The following is a 14,805-nucleotide window of genomic DNA, read 5'->3' on the forward strand; positions in this document are numbered from 1 at the left end:
AGATCGGCCAATCAGAGGCGTTTAAATGAGTCGCTGTGCTGAAGATGTGTTTTGCGCGAGCTCACCGAGTTCACGTTCGCAAACCTGTCATTATTATTGGCAATAAACTTAAGATGCAAATAACTAAGAGATTCACTTGATATTATTATTGATGCTGCTCTGATGCACTACATTACGCAACGCTCTGTTTGTTGTTAGGAAGACTAAAAGTTCAGCGGTCTAGCTCATCAATGTCAAAATGATTAAATAAGTTAACGAATGCCTGGTAAAATGTAAGTAGATTTTTTTTATTTTTATGTTTGACTGTTTTACAATAGAAAAGTTCAACTACCGAGTCAAGCAACATATATTTTGGGCTTTGTGTGCACACATATTTGTGATCAAATATGTCAAAATGGCTGAGAAAATATGATGCGTAATAATGATTAGATCTGCATTTGGTCTTAAAGGGGCAGCAGTCTTAAAACTGCTGACGATTGCTCCATTAATGTGAATCAAACAACAAAAGAGAAAATCAGTCGCAGCTCTTGAATTAATAATTTTGGCTTTTATAAGCTTTAATCTATCTATGATAAACTATGCAGTGTTATTTAAAATCTGACTTTATTAGATGTCTTTTTAGCCCATATTACTCCTGAACAGTAATGCCGATATTACTGAAATTAAAGCACTAGGTATATAATTTGTATATTTGTTTAATTCTATACTTTTTTAGTTTGACCGTGTGTTTGTACTTTGTTTTTGGTGTATGTCTTCTGAATATAAAACACAAAAGCCTGCACCCTTCTGCATAACTTGCATGTTTTATTTGTTTTGTTAAAGCATTTCTTTTTCTTTTGCTATAGATATTTATTTTCATTTCAAAATATAAAGCAATATTAAATGTGTTCATAATAGTTTTTTCCCCCTTTTTTTTATATAACAAAAAGAACCGATACGAATACCGTTAAAGTACCGGATCGATAAGGAGTATTGTAGTAGTAATACCGTTAAAACCTTAACAATACCCATCCCTATTGGCAGCAACGAATTAAAAGTTATGGCCAATTTAACTGTGATTTAAATTCAGTGTATATACTTCTGCCATATGTTGCCACCCCTCAAAAATTCCTGCCCCCCTCTCGCCACCCCATAAATATTTTTCTAGATCCGCCCCTGAGAGGAAATGATAAGTTTATTTAACTCTTTTTGTTCTATAGTTGTAAAGCACTGTAATTGTTCTTGCGGGGTGATAATCGAGGCTGAATTATAAGGCGCGATTGAAGATTGAACGTTTACAATTGTGGATCTGATGTTTTCTATTTTGTCAGTGAAAAAATTCATGAAATCATTACTACTAAACTGTAACGGAATATTTTGTTCAGGTGACGCTTGTTTATTTGTTAGTCTAGCCACGGTGTTAAATAAGAACCTAGGATTGTTTTGGTTATTTTCTATTAGTTTGCGGAGATGCTCAGCCCTGGCCGCTTTTAGGGCCTTTTTATAGCGTGACGTACTGTCTTTCCAAGCGATTCTAAAAACCTCTAAATTAGTTTGTTTCCATTTACGCTCTAAATTACGGGTTTCTCTCTTTAGAACACGAGTAGTATTGTTGTACCATGGTGCTTTAATTTTCTCTCTGACCTTTTTTAGTCTCATAGGTGCAACAATATCCAATTTTCCAGAGAGAACGGTGCTCATAGTGCTGGTTAGTTCGTCTAGTTCATCTGTTTGTTTAGGTTCAGGCAGCAGCTGAGACAGATCCGATAAGCAATTTGAAAAATTATCTATGGTGGATGGAAGGATTGTTCTGCCAAATCGATAACGCGGCGCAGCATGATATATTACCGGGGTACGTAATATGCAAGTTACCATGTAATGGTCAGTTACATCATCACTTTGCGGAATGATATCTATATCGGTTGGATCGGTTCCATGTGATATAATTAAATCGAGTGTATGATTAAAACGATGAGTTGGTCCGGTAACGTTTTGCTTAACCCCAAAGGAGTTTAATAAGTCTATAAACGCAGCCCCTAACGTATCATTTTGATTATCTACGTGTATGTTAAAATCTCCAACAATTAATATTTTATCGACATTGACCAATAGATCTGAGAGAAAATTTGCAAATTCTTTTAGGAAATCAGCGTAAGGCCCTGGTGGTCTATATACGGTAGCCAAGGCTAGAGATAATAGGGATGTTTTTCTATCATCTAAGAGCTTAACATTTAGTACAAGTACTTCAAATGAAATAAACTTATAACCCGTTTTCTGAGTAACATTGAGAATATCTCTATAGATAGTTGCAATACCGCCGCCACGACCAATCAGACGGGGCTCGTGCTTATAGGAGTATCCTGATGGAGTAGACTCATTTAGACCGAAATAATCATTTGGTTTAAGCCAGGTTTCAGTAAGGCAAAGTACATCAATGCTATTATCTGTGACTATTTCATTTACAATAACTGCCTTAGGTGTGAGTGATCTAATGATTAGAAGACCTAGCTTTAGAAATTGTTTTTGTTTACTAATAGCAACATTTTCTGTTTTAATAACAATTAGATTTTTCCTAGATCCTGCAGTAGATTTATTATTTGATCTCACTAAACGAGGAATAGACAGTTTCTATGCAATGTTCTACACTAGTATTTATATCAGTTAATTTGGTGCAGCAGAGACTATGATTTGGACTTTTGGTTACTAGTCAAAAGGTATTTAACATTTTGGAGATGTTATCTGACAGAAGATCCGATCCGAATCTGTTTGGGTGTAAGCCATCAGCACGGTAAAGCCTAGGACGCTCCCAAAACAGATTCCAATTATTTACAAAGATCAGTTTCTGCTCATTGCACCATGACGTTAACCATTCATTTAGCGCGAATAATCTACTAAACTTGTCATGTCCTAGACGGTACGTGGGAAGCGGTCCTGACACAATGATCGTTATATCAGGCGATGTGCTGCGTACCGTATCGATCAGATTCCTGAAGTCTTTCTTCAGAACTTCCGTCTGGCGCAGCCTGATGTCGTTCACTCCCGCGTGCAATACCAAAGTTCCGACGCGCTCGTTATCGTTCAGAATCTCGGGAACGCGAGCAGCGATTTCAGAAACACGAGCACCAGGAAAGCAGTGACTGTGCACCTTATTTTTACCTGATGTAGCATGGACGTGCCGAACAATGGAATCACCGATGATCACAGCATCGCGTTCTGTTTCGCGAAGAGCGGAGAAGCGGTTTTGTGTGGATAACTCGAAAACCGGGAGGGTCGGAGAGGGTCTTGGTCTAGACCTGACTCGCGTCTTCCGCTGCGGAAATATCCAGGCTTCGTGGTGGCGTGTTGGAGCCGGAGTGAACGAGACCATGGCTGATCGCGACCTTGGCGCTCGGGACCGATGCCGAGTAACGCACGGAGTAGACGAGGTCGGAGTCAGCCGGTTAGTAACATTAATCTCTGATTTGTGAGCATCAGCGCGTGATGTTTCAAGAGCCAAACGCCGGTCTCTCAGCTCGGCCTGTCTCACTAAAAGGTCGTGGATCTGTTTCTCAACAGCTTCCAGCTCAGACTGTACCACGTGCAGCTCAAATGTGTCCTCACCTGCACCAAAAGGTAGACTACTTGCATCTGATATATTCGCCATTTTAACAGATGGACAGTAAGTTAGCAGCGACACTACCAGTGATGCTATCAATTAATACTAATTTCTGACAAGCGTCTTAGATATAATCCGTCTTTTAAGTGGTACGGGTGTAGAGTAGACGCACGATAGGTGAAAAATGTTTGTAAGTGAGTGTTGAGAAGACGCGTTCAGCCGTGATCCCCGGGAGTAACCTATAAGAGTATCCAGCGTAGAATCACTAACAGGCTTGAGACACGTCTGCTCAACAGTCCGCGTTGTAACTATGAGGTTTGAGCAGTAGTGCTTCTCAGTGAGGAAAAGTAGAAAATGTTTGTTGTAAGTAAGTTTAAAGAGTAAAATCAAGAATTATAAATCAAATCGATAGAGCTCCAAAGACAACAACGCGTTCAGACGCGACGCATGCGCATGTGGATTCAAATCAAATTAAAAGTAGTAACATTAGTCTATGTTAAATCTAAAATGAATGAATGAAAAGTTTATTTGTGTTTGTAGTAGTGTTCTATTTAATTGGTAACTTTACATTAGTTAACTACATTTAGTTAACATGAACTAAGAATGAACTATACTTCTACAGCATTTATACATCTTAGTTAATATTAATGTCAACATTTAGCCTACTAATACATTATTAAAATCAAAGGTTGTTGCATTAGTTAATGCACTGCATGTGAACTAACATGAACACACATTGAACAGCTGTATATTTATTAACTAACATTAACAATGATTAACTAATACAGTAACAAATGTATTGATCATTGTTAGTTCATGTTGGTTAATACATTAACTAATGTTAACTGTTGAACCTTATTGTGAAGTGTTACCGTTTAAATCATCTCAGGTATGAAGTGTAATCTGTAAAACACAATAACCATGGGGATTTCTGTCAGGATATTTTAATTCTGCACCAGAGATGGAGTGAACTATTATGGGAATAATCTTATATCTCTGATGTTAAACGTGCTCTTGAATAACACGCAATAAAATCACCATGAAATCAAATTGAAAGTAACACAGAGTATATGTCTAAAATAAAAGAGGGTTGTGGGTAATTCTGTTGAATTAATCTCAGGTATGAAGTGTGCAAGATGTGATTGTTACACATGCGTACAGAACGAGGCTTTCCTTACGGACACCCAGACAGCAACATAGTGTCGGCCCGGATCCGGCCCACATCTGGAACATGTGGATTCAACGCGTATCTGGGCCGACACTATGTTGCTGTCTGGAAGTTACACAGCAGTCGGACGCTTCCCAACAGTTTTGTGTTTCAAGCTCCACACAACAATGCCTCGATTCACACGTTCACAACATCGTGAGTTCAGCAAACAATCTTCTCATGGATTCTCCCATTCTGAGACTAAAGTGTCTTTCATTGCACTAATATGAGCAGTTCTTTATTTCCCTGCGGATCGAACCCACGACCCCTGATCTACTCCCTGAGCTTCAGGAGCAGGCACAAAACTCCGCCCCCTCTATCTGATAACTCCGCCCCCTCTATCTGATAAATCCACCCCCTCTATCTGATAACTCCGCCCCCTCTATCTGATAAATCTGCCCCTCTATCTGATAACTCCGCCCCCTCTATCTGATAACTCCGCCCCCTCTATCTGATAAATCCATCCCGTCTATCTGATAACTCCGCCCCCTCTATCTGATAAATCCACCCCCTCTATCTGATAACTCCGCCCCCTCCACCGGATAACTCCGCCCCTCTATCTGATAACTCCGCCCCCTCTATCTGATAACTCCGCCCCCTCCATCTGATAACTCCGCCCCCTCTATCTGATAACTCCGCCCCCTCCATCTGATAACTCCGCCCCCTCTATCTGATAAATCCACCCCCTCTATCTGATAACTCCGCCCCCTCTATCTGATAACTCCGCCCCCTCCATCGGATAACTCCGCCCCCTCTATCTGATAAATCCACCCCCTCTATCTGGTAACTCCACCCCCTCTATCTGATAACTCCGCCCCCTCTATCTTGACTGAATGAACTAACATGAGATTTTGGCCAAATGTATTTTACAACAGGAAAAACTGAGCGCCCATATAGCTACAACAAACTAGTTTGTAACCTGTTGATGAAAATGTAAATGAAAATGTGATGCCGCTTTAGCCTTGAAACCCTGTATATCTATATTATTATTTTTATGGTTGTTATTAATAGTGAATTCTGAAAGCTTTTTAGCTGTTATTAAAAGTGAAATCTGAAGCTTTTTAGACTATTATTTTGTGTTATTGAATTGTGTTATTGAAATGGCTTACTAAATAATTTTAATATTAAAAAAAGAAAAAAGAAAAAAAAGGAGAGGGGTGTTTCAACACATGCCCCTCATGGTCCTGTTCAGGACGGCCTGCATCTAACAGAAGCACATCTGCAGAATTATCCAGATCCCTCATAATATCTCAGTTTTCCTCCAGATTACATCTCCTTCTGAAGGGCTGAAGCCCTCAATCTCTGTTCACTGCAAGAGAAAGACGCATCAATATTCGGTGGATGTCAAATTATTTGTATCTATTCGTTTGATTAATGTCTTTTATTAATTACCTCAATCGCTTAGGAGACATTCTTGTCTACAGAGGCTCAAGCGTTGAACAATGGCGGACTCTGTGTCCAGTGTTGCCAACTATTTTCAAAGGAAAGTATAAGCCTCCCCTAAAAGTTGCTAAATGTCGCTAGATGACGTCATACGTCAATTAGCATATTCATGACGTCATTGTGGCGTACTTGCGTTCTGCCTGCCTAATGTTTTTTCTCATTAAAATCATGCTCACATAGGCTACTCTGAATTTTATCATAACCATAGAATAAGACAGATCTTAAACTTATTTGCTATTATAATGTTCACGTTTACTTAATTCATTTGTTATCTTTATCATTTAAAAAAAATCTTAATAAATTTGTTATTCCTTATTCAGATTTGATCTCTGATCGAATCATTGCTCGTCCGTCTGGATCAGTGTCTTCTTTAAGATTTAAAAAAGAATAAAGAAAACAACAACAACAACAACAACAACAACAACAACAAAACACATCAAGCCCAGAAAAGTTATTTTCATTTCTTTACTGGAGATCTACATACTTCTTGTCCATTTCACAGATCAAACATTTCAAAAATTGCAACTCCATTTAAAATTACTACATCGTTACACAATATTATTACATGGCTTGGTTGAATTCTAATGCAGAATGCGGTGTGTTATTTCTTGATATCAGACCGCTGCGAACACCGTTGCCATGACAAACAGAGCGTTGCTATGGACGCAGGATTCTAACCGTAGAGACGGAACAGACTATTTTCTTTAGCGGAAGCAATACAATCGTTTTAAATCAATATTTTGTGTCAAATTAATGATTTATTTGGTGGGTAGCCATGTAAAAAGCGGGATAATGTAGAGCGAGGCGGTTGTTATAGCGAATACAACCCCTTCAGGCTGATCAGGACCGCCTCGCTCTACATTAACCTTATCCCTTACTTAGATGACATAAAGTATTCAAATCATATATTCATATAAAACAACAGTTAAGTTTCCTCTCTGAGACAACACTAAATCCAAAATCCTACTTTAATTCCTGAATGAATGTATATGTGACACCTGGAGACGACACGAGCGACACTGACCGGCCGGTGAGAACATGTAAACCAGATCATTAAAAGACATTTGACTTTAAAAGGCAAGATCTGATTCTGATAACCCAGGTAATTAATCATCTGGATTAATCATCAGACCAGTGTTCGTATCGGTTTTCATGGACTCTTAGTTTGCTTTCCCCTGTTTCCAATGTTTTTGTTCCTGTTTTCTCACAACCATCTTTCTCTTTAATGGAGAACTCCGGTCAATTTTAACATTAAGCTCATTTTTTGTAAATTTGGAGTGCTGTCAATACAGAGAACAATGACAATAATCAGTGTTGCTATTTCAGCCAGCGCACATACCTGTATTTACATCCTGCTTTCAGTCGAAGTCCATAGTAATCGATTGTCCAGTTCACGCGCGTGATCATCGGTAACTAAACCTACGCGCCCGAACTCGGCAATCGACTACTGTGGACTTCGACTGAAAACAGGATGTAAACACAGGTATGTGCGCTGGCTGAAATAACATCATTTTTATACATATCTTTCACATCTACTGCAGTCAGATTCACCCGTGATCACTCTGAAGGAATCACTCACATTTTCTGTGCACTTGTAATGACACATCAAGGATGTTAAGAGGCTAAAAGCAGGTTTAGTACTTGCCCCATTGAAGTCAACCGGGTGCAAATTTTTAAAAAAGAGGATAACATGGTGTTGGCAACACCGATTTTTGTCGTTGTTCTCTGTATTGACAGCACTCCAAATTTACAAAAAAATGAGCTCAATGTTAAAATTGACTGGAGTTCTCCTTTAATTCCCTGAATATCTCCATGTCACCCAGCTACTGTAAAGAGGACCCTGCAATTGTTTTTCCACTGATTTTTGATCATTTAACCCAGAAAAAATAAGTTTGCTGGTATAAATTAAGGTATTTAGGTTGATTGAGCAACATTAAGTAATATTTTTGACCAGTTAGGATACCATTTCCCAGTGTAAGCAGCTGCAAACTCTCCACGGTCAATCAAAGCAGGATCACTGAGAAATACACTAGATTCAAGCCTTAAATCCTGCCAGGGTTAGATCCCCACATATATATACATTTAGCAGACGGATAACCTTCCTCACATTATCACAGTTTATTCGCTAGAGTTTAGAAAATGGTGATAAAATATGAGCAGAACTCAGCTGATATTTGACTGGTTTTGTCCGTCCTTCTGTTAGACTGTCTCACACATGAATTATGTTGAATATCTGTCAGCTGTTAAATTTAACTACACAATTAGATAATACCAGTTTAGCTCAACCAATCACCAAGCAATGCTTCATTGTGTTCAGTCTGTGTGTAAAAAGAGCATTAGCAATCGCTATAGTTGCGGTGAGATAATCACGACTGATGCCTGTTGTCTGGTCTGTTATCTGTGTTTGTAGAAAAAACACATCAGCAAAACATCTGAATCATTTTTGATCCCAAATTTTTATTAATGTTAGTCACTGTATGAAGAAGTTTTGGGTATAATATGTCACAGTTTACTTTATTTTGCTCTCCTCACTTACATAAATGAACTATAGTGTCCTGATCACACTAGTAAACAAATATAAAAAAGTATATCTGGTGTCTGAATAATGTTTGGTTTGACTGTACATACGAGGGACGTATCAATGATTGGCAAGACTCCCATGCATTTTCATGCATATTTCTACAGTGTTTGTGCAGTTCGGAGTCTGTTCATCGGAAAGACTTTGAAGACGAGGCCGTCAGCAGATTTGCAGGTAAAGCGTAAAGCGTTGAGCTTCAAAGCGAACGACAGGAAAAGAGCCGTTCTGCAAACACAAGGTTTCCTGCAGGTTATCTCCAGATCTCTCTGAGGTGAACACATGCTCTTATTCACTCATATATACACATATACATATAGATGAGAACCGGAAAACACAGATAACAGACCAGCCAACAAGGCATCAGTAGTGATTATCTCACCACAACTACAGTGTGAAATATTCACTGTATGTTACAATCTTGGTTAGACCATTAGATTTTATCGTCACTGACTTATATAAAATATCCTTCCTATTTGTACGTGTGTACTATAGAAGTAATTGATTGTGCTTGAGGGAACGAGGCAACGAGCTTGTGTACAGCACTATACGGGTCAAAAGTTTGTGGCAAGACCTTTTTTTTAAGGAAATGTATTTTATTCAGCAAAGACGCATTCCTTTAATCATGCTAGATATGTGCTGGACACATGCTAAAAATGCAAACCTGTTTTTACTGCATTTTTGATAAAATAAATGATACATTTTGAGTCTATATACATACACACACATCATAGAAGACATTGTCATTATGTGTATGAACTGCATTTATAAAGCATTTATGAATAAATGAATAGTTAACCACAATTATAGCGCACTATAATACTTATCTATTCATTGTTACGCATGCATTAAAACGCATGACAAAAAAACTATTTCAGATGGAAGGTGTATGAAAATATTAGTATGCATTTTAACTTTGGTTACAATTATTTATGAAAAATATAATGCATTATAACACGCATATGAATATGTTAATAATGGATACAAAGGCTTAAAGTGAAGTGTTAGCAAAAAGGGTTACATCAGTGACCCAAAATCCATAATGAACATGTGTGCATATTCTCGCATGCATGCCTATAAGAAATGTAACTATCAAAAAGATTTGCATTAGATGAGGGAACCAGCAGTGTTTGTGAAGTACGTCTTCAGTAAGTCCAGGTTTCAGGCTTTATTTGTGCATAAATTAAATGCTGCATCAGTTCATATCTTGTGCCCAGTCTGGTACATTCAAGTATGAACACATGATTAGAACACAAGACAAAACTTTTTGTTTGTTTTTTACAGAAAAATAAATAAAAACATTCTATAAAAAAAAAAAAAAAGTTTTGATTTCCAAGTTGGTAAGTGGACACCCTTCACTGAATTATAATGAGGTCAGTCTAGCAAACTACTGTGTGCACAGTGCATACTGTTTAATGTATTTCTGTTAATAGTTAAACATTTGCAGAGCATTCCCAGCTCAGTATGAGTCCGTGTGAAAATGTTGATGGAGTCAAACATCAGTTTAATACTCAGGGTTTGTGGTTTAGAACAAACCCTCAACCTAATGCTTGAAGTAGGCTATATAAACACACGGACCGAAGGAAGACGTGATGGGGATTGTGTTTCACTGAGGTTGCCTGAGGGTTTCTGAGAAGAATAGAAGGGAAGGACAATCTAAACCTGTTTTACAGGTGTGTGTGTGTGTGTGTCTGTGTGTGTGTGTGTGTGTGAGTCAAAAACGAGTTCTGCTGCGTCTCCTATACATTAATGTCTCTGTCACTACTGTTATTCATTGTTATTTCCACTATTTTGAGCTGTGTTTGTGAGCATTGTGCCCTGTTGCTCAAATAAGTGTTTGAACAAACCCCTTATCCGGAAGTATTGGCATGTGACTTGTAGTGGTTGACCTCAAATCTCGCGTGTTACAGCTCAAGTCTTGAGGCTGTGTGGGACAGTAACTTTAGAAAAGATTCTGTGTGGCAAAAACATACGCCTATTATTATGCGATTTTCTCATAAAAAAAAAAAGTTGAATGGAAACGCCAACATGTGCATTAATTCTAAAAATGTGCATAAAAACATATGCGCTCAATTGAGGCAGACATTTTTTTTCTGATAAGAAGAGATGTGCATAAACTACGCTGGAAACACATTTGCTGAATAATACTTCGATGCGCAACAATAACCTCACGTGACTTTGCCTCAGCGTCAGCTGTGATTGGATAACTGGAGTAACCAGTGGACCAATGGCGTCACAGCATCTCAAACGTTGGTTTGGTGTTTCTGAAATACCGGAGTCGAAGTGTGTGATCAGAATGATTGGGTTTAATTCCCTCCAGAGGCGTCTCACACACGAGTGTGTTCCTGAACACCGGCATCCGAACGCTAGAGAACATGACAGCATTTACTGAGTTTCGTTGGAGTGGAGGAAGAAGAGCCACAGTTTCTTCACTGATTGCAGCAACGTTCATTTTTATTACTGATATTTTGTGCCAATTTCCCAGGAAATTATGATTTTGTTCTCTTGAACACATTTTATGGGTTGTGGAAGTTAAATTCACACCTTTGATGAAAACAGGTTACTGTTATAAGCCCAGTTCTTTAAAACAGAGTAGAGATCCACCTCTGAACTCTCGAATCCAAATGCACCAAGTCTGGCTTGCAGAGCGAATATGGGGCAAATCAAAAGCTTCAGTTGACCTCAGTATGTATACGTCTTTGCTCTCCTCTTTTTCACACTGACAAACTTCATTTTTCCACAAGATCAGCAGCGCTTCAGACACACGCAAACTCTTCAAAACATTCAGTTCTGTCCTCTTCAGTTTGCATCTGGATAAGCCAGGGACTTCGGCAAGGATTCTTCAAGGCCCCCTGAAATCAAAATGTAAGTTTTTTAGCTTTTAGTATGAATATGTTAGCCTTAAGGTTATGAATAAGCTTCCAAAACAATGATAAAACTCGCATTTAGGAGATATAAGCATTCCAAACTTACAGTCTCTCACTTCCGCTGCACTGGATCAGGGATTTTTATGACATCACCGCTTCTCATCACATCTTCTGTCCAATCACATGCTCTCTAGAATCTAATTGGGATTCTTGTTTGTGGAAGAGACAACTGGCAAGAATCTGTCTCTGGTATTCCTGAACAGGCTGAAGGACCTTCAGATTGACTTCATGGATTGTCGAGGTCAGTCAAACGACAATGATTCGAATATGAAGGGCAAGAAGTCTATTTTGAAAGAATATGTGGACCTCACTCTTAAATCCCAAGTGACACAAGGTGGGAGAGCAGATTGCAAAGTGTTCAGGCTGTCCGGTTCCAGGTTGCCCAAATCAGGGAAGCACTTGTAGAAGTACGGTAGAGTTTGACCCCGTTTCTAAAGTGGAGGATTAAGTTCTTTATTAATATTCATAATCAGTTGTATTATCTTATGGAGTTTTGAATGCATGAGTTAGACTATAGATAGCATGGATCCATGTGTGAGGATCAGGTCAGACACAGGGAGGGAGCTGGGAGAGGCATGTGTAACATGTATGCAAATGTACCACTAATGTATACACTGAAGGGAAGTTTGACGTTTGGGAAATATGGAAAGTGGATTGTACCATGTGTAAGCATGACATATACGTTCCATTTTTAAACATAAGCAACATGTTTTTCTTACAAGGAAGTCGTAAAGTCCCTCAGTGGTGTATATAAGCTCAATCTTTCTGTACTATGGCAGAGAAACACGGAAACGCAGAGACCTGGCATGAATACAACATCTTCTCAAGTTTCTCTTGACATATAAGAATAAAGATTTAAAGACCGCACCCTCTGATCCGCAGATTTATGAAGGGTGCCCGACGCTCTTTGCCAGTCGTCAGGAGAACTGGTCCTGAGTGGGACCTCTCCATGATGCTGGAGACTCTGTCCCAATATCCTTTTCAGCCTCTGGGGAGTATTTCCCTTAAGCTGCTGTCTTTCAAGACGGCTTTGTTCTATGGCCTTGGCATCAGCTAAATGTGTCAGTGAGTTTCATGCACTCTCGGTTCATCCCTCGTGCACTAAATTCTCTCTTAGTGGAGATCAGGTTTCCCTTAAACCTAATCCGGCTTTCATGCCTAAATTCACATCGGAGGTGTTGGAGCTGTCCGCTTTTCACCCTCCACCTTTTTCCTCCGCGGAGGATCAGAGGCTGAATGCTCTGTGCATTACAGACATATATGGCCAGGACCAGTGCGACCGGCTCTTTATTTCATGGGCGCCCCCTCACAGAGGGAGTCCCATATCTAAGCAACGCCTCTCACTTTGAGTTATGCCTCACTTTGGCATATGAATCACAGGGAGTACAGCCCCCCGGGAAACATCAGAGCTCATTCCACGATTAGCCGCCTCTTGGGCTCTGTTCAGGGAAGTGTCACTGCAGGATGACATCTCATATCTTTGTGCGTTACTACCGGCTGGACCAGAACCTCACTAGCACATTCTGTTTTAGGGGTGGGGTCTTCTTAGCTCTTCCCTGTGACCCCCCTTTTTCTTTTCCAATTACCCATTGGAAGTAAAAGAACGAAAGAAAGAAAAAGGGCCGGCAGGCCATGCACATTCACGTCATGTCATGTGTATATATATATATATATATATATATATATATACATACAGTATATATATATATATATATATAGGGGAGCTATCCATGTCTCTCCCACCAGCTTTGCCCCCCTTACCGCATGAGAATCGAATATACTTACTGGAGAACAGCAGCACATGCAGGCCTTATATGCCCTCAGGTAAAGGGGACGGACCTTACCTGGCATTGGCTGCGCGCTTCTGTCTGTCTAGCCAGACTTGGTGTGATTGGATGCTTCTGCAGAGGTCAGGTGCAGATGCCCTTCCCATAGGTGGATCTCGAGATGTTTCAGAGAACCGGGGTTACGACAGTAATCTATTGTTTTCCCCAGGCTATCTCCACCTCAAACATCTTTGAGGACACACCAATTACTAGCTGTTTTTATAATCCTCTTACAGGGTTTATGCCACCTGCGAGTTAGGCAATAAATATACTATGTAAGTACAACTTTTTATTTATACAGTTGTATATACAGTACATAAATGATGTTCTTTCTGTTGTGTATGTGTGTATGTATGTATGTGTCATGATTCTGCCATCTTGTTCTTGGTTTTCTCTCGTCTTGCGGCAGAATCATGACAGGCCCTTGTTTTCATTTGTTTGGCCATGTGTTGCGTTGTCTCGTCATGTAACCCCGCCCCCTTGTTATCCTTGTTTAGTCATTATTGTTTCATCTGTGTCACCTGCTGTCTTCATTAGTTTCTCCCTATTTAATCCCCTTGTGTTTGCTGTCCCGGGTCAGTTCATTGTGAAACCTGCTATGGTGTTACATGTTATCTGCAATCCTTCATTGTGAGACTTTGTTCGTTTCTGTGAGTACCCTGTCAAGAGTGTCATCAAGAGAAAGTTCTGTTTCTGTATTCGCTATTTGTTTGTAGTCAAGTTATGTCAAGTCACAGTCTAGTTTAGTCACTCGTTGTCCTGCCTAGTCTTGTTTTGCCCCCTCGTGGGCTTTGTTTTCCGTTATTTGTATTAAATAAACCTTGTGAGTCCTCAAACCGTCTGCGATTGGGTTCATCCTTCAACCTCATAAGAGTATGCTTGTACCCAGAACTATGGATGCTTGTTTTCGCCACAGAATAAAATATTTTAAAAGAAAACTGACTTTTTCTTTCACAATTGTGACTTTATATCATGCAATTCTGACTTTATCTCCCAATTGCGTGTTATAAATTCAGAATTGCGAGCTAAAAACATTCAATTCTGAGAAAAAAAAGTAAGAATTTCGACTTTATTTCTCGCAATTGCAACTTTATATCATGCAATTGTGAGAAAAAGTCAGAATTGTGAGATAAAAAGTCACGATTACCTACCAAATCCTTTTGTGTTTGCGCACACTTCTGATCCTGGATGACTTGAGTTATGTTACTCAAGTCTCATTTCTACATACATTCTCGATTCTTCAAAAAAACAGA

The sequence above is a fragment of the Scardinius erythrophthalmus genome (assembly GCF_964197995.2).
Source record: "Scardinius erythrophthalmus genome assembly, chromosome: 20".
Taxonomy (NCBI): Eukaryota; Metazoa; Chordata; class Actinopteri; order Cypriniformes; family Leuciscidae; genus Scardinius; species Scardinius erythrophthalmus.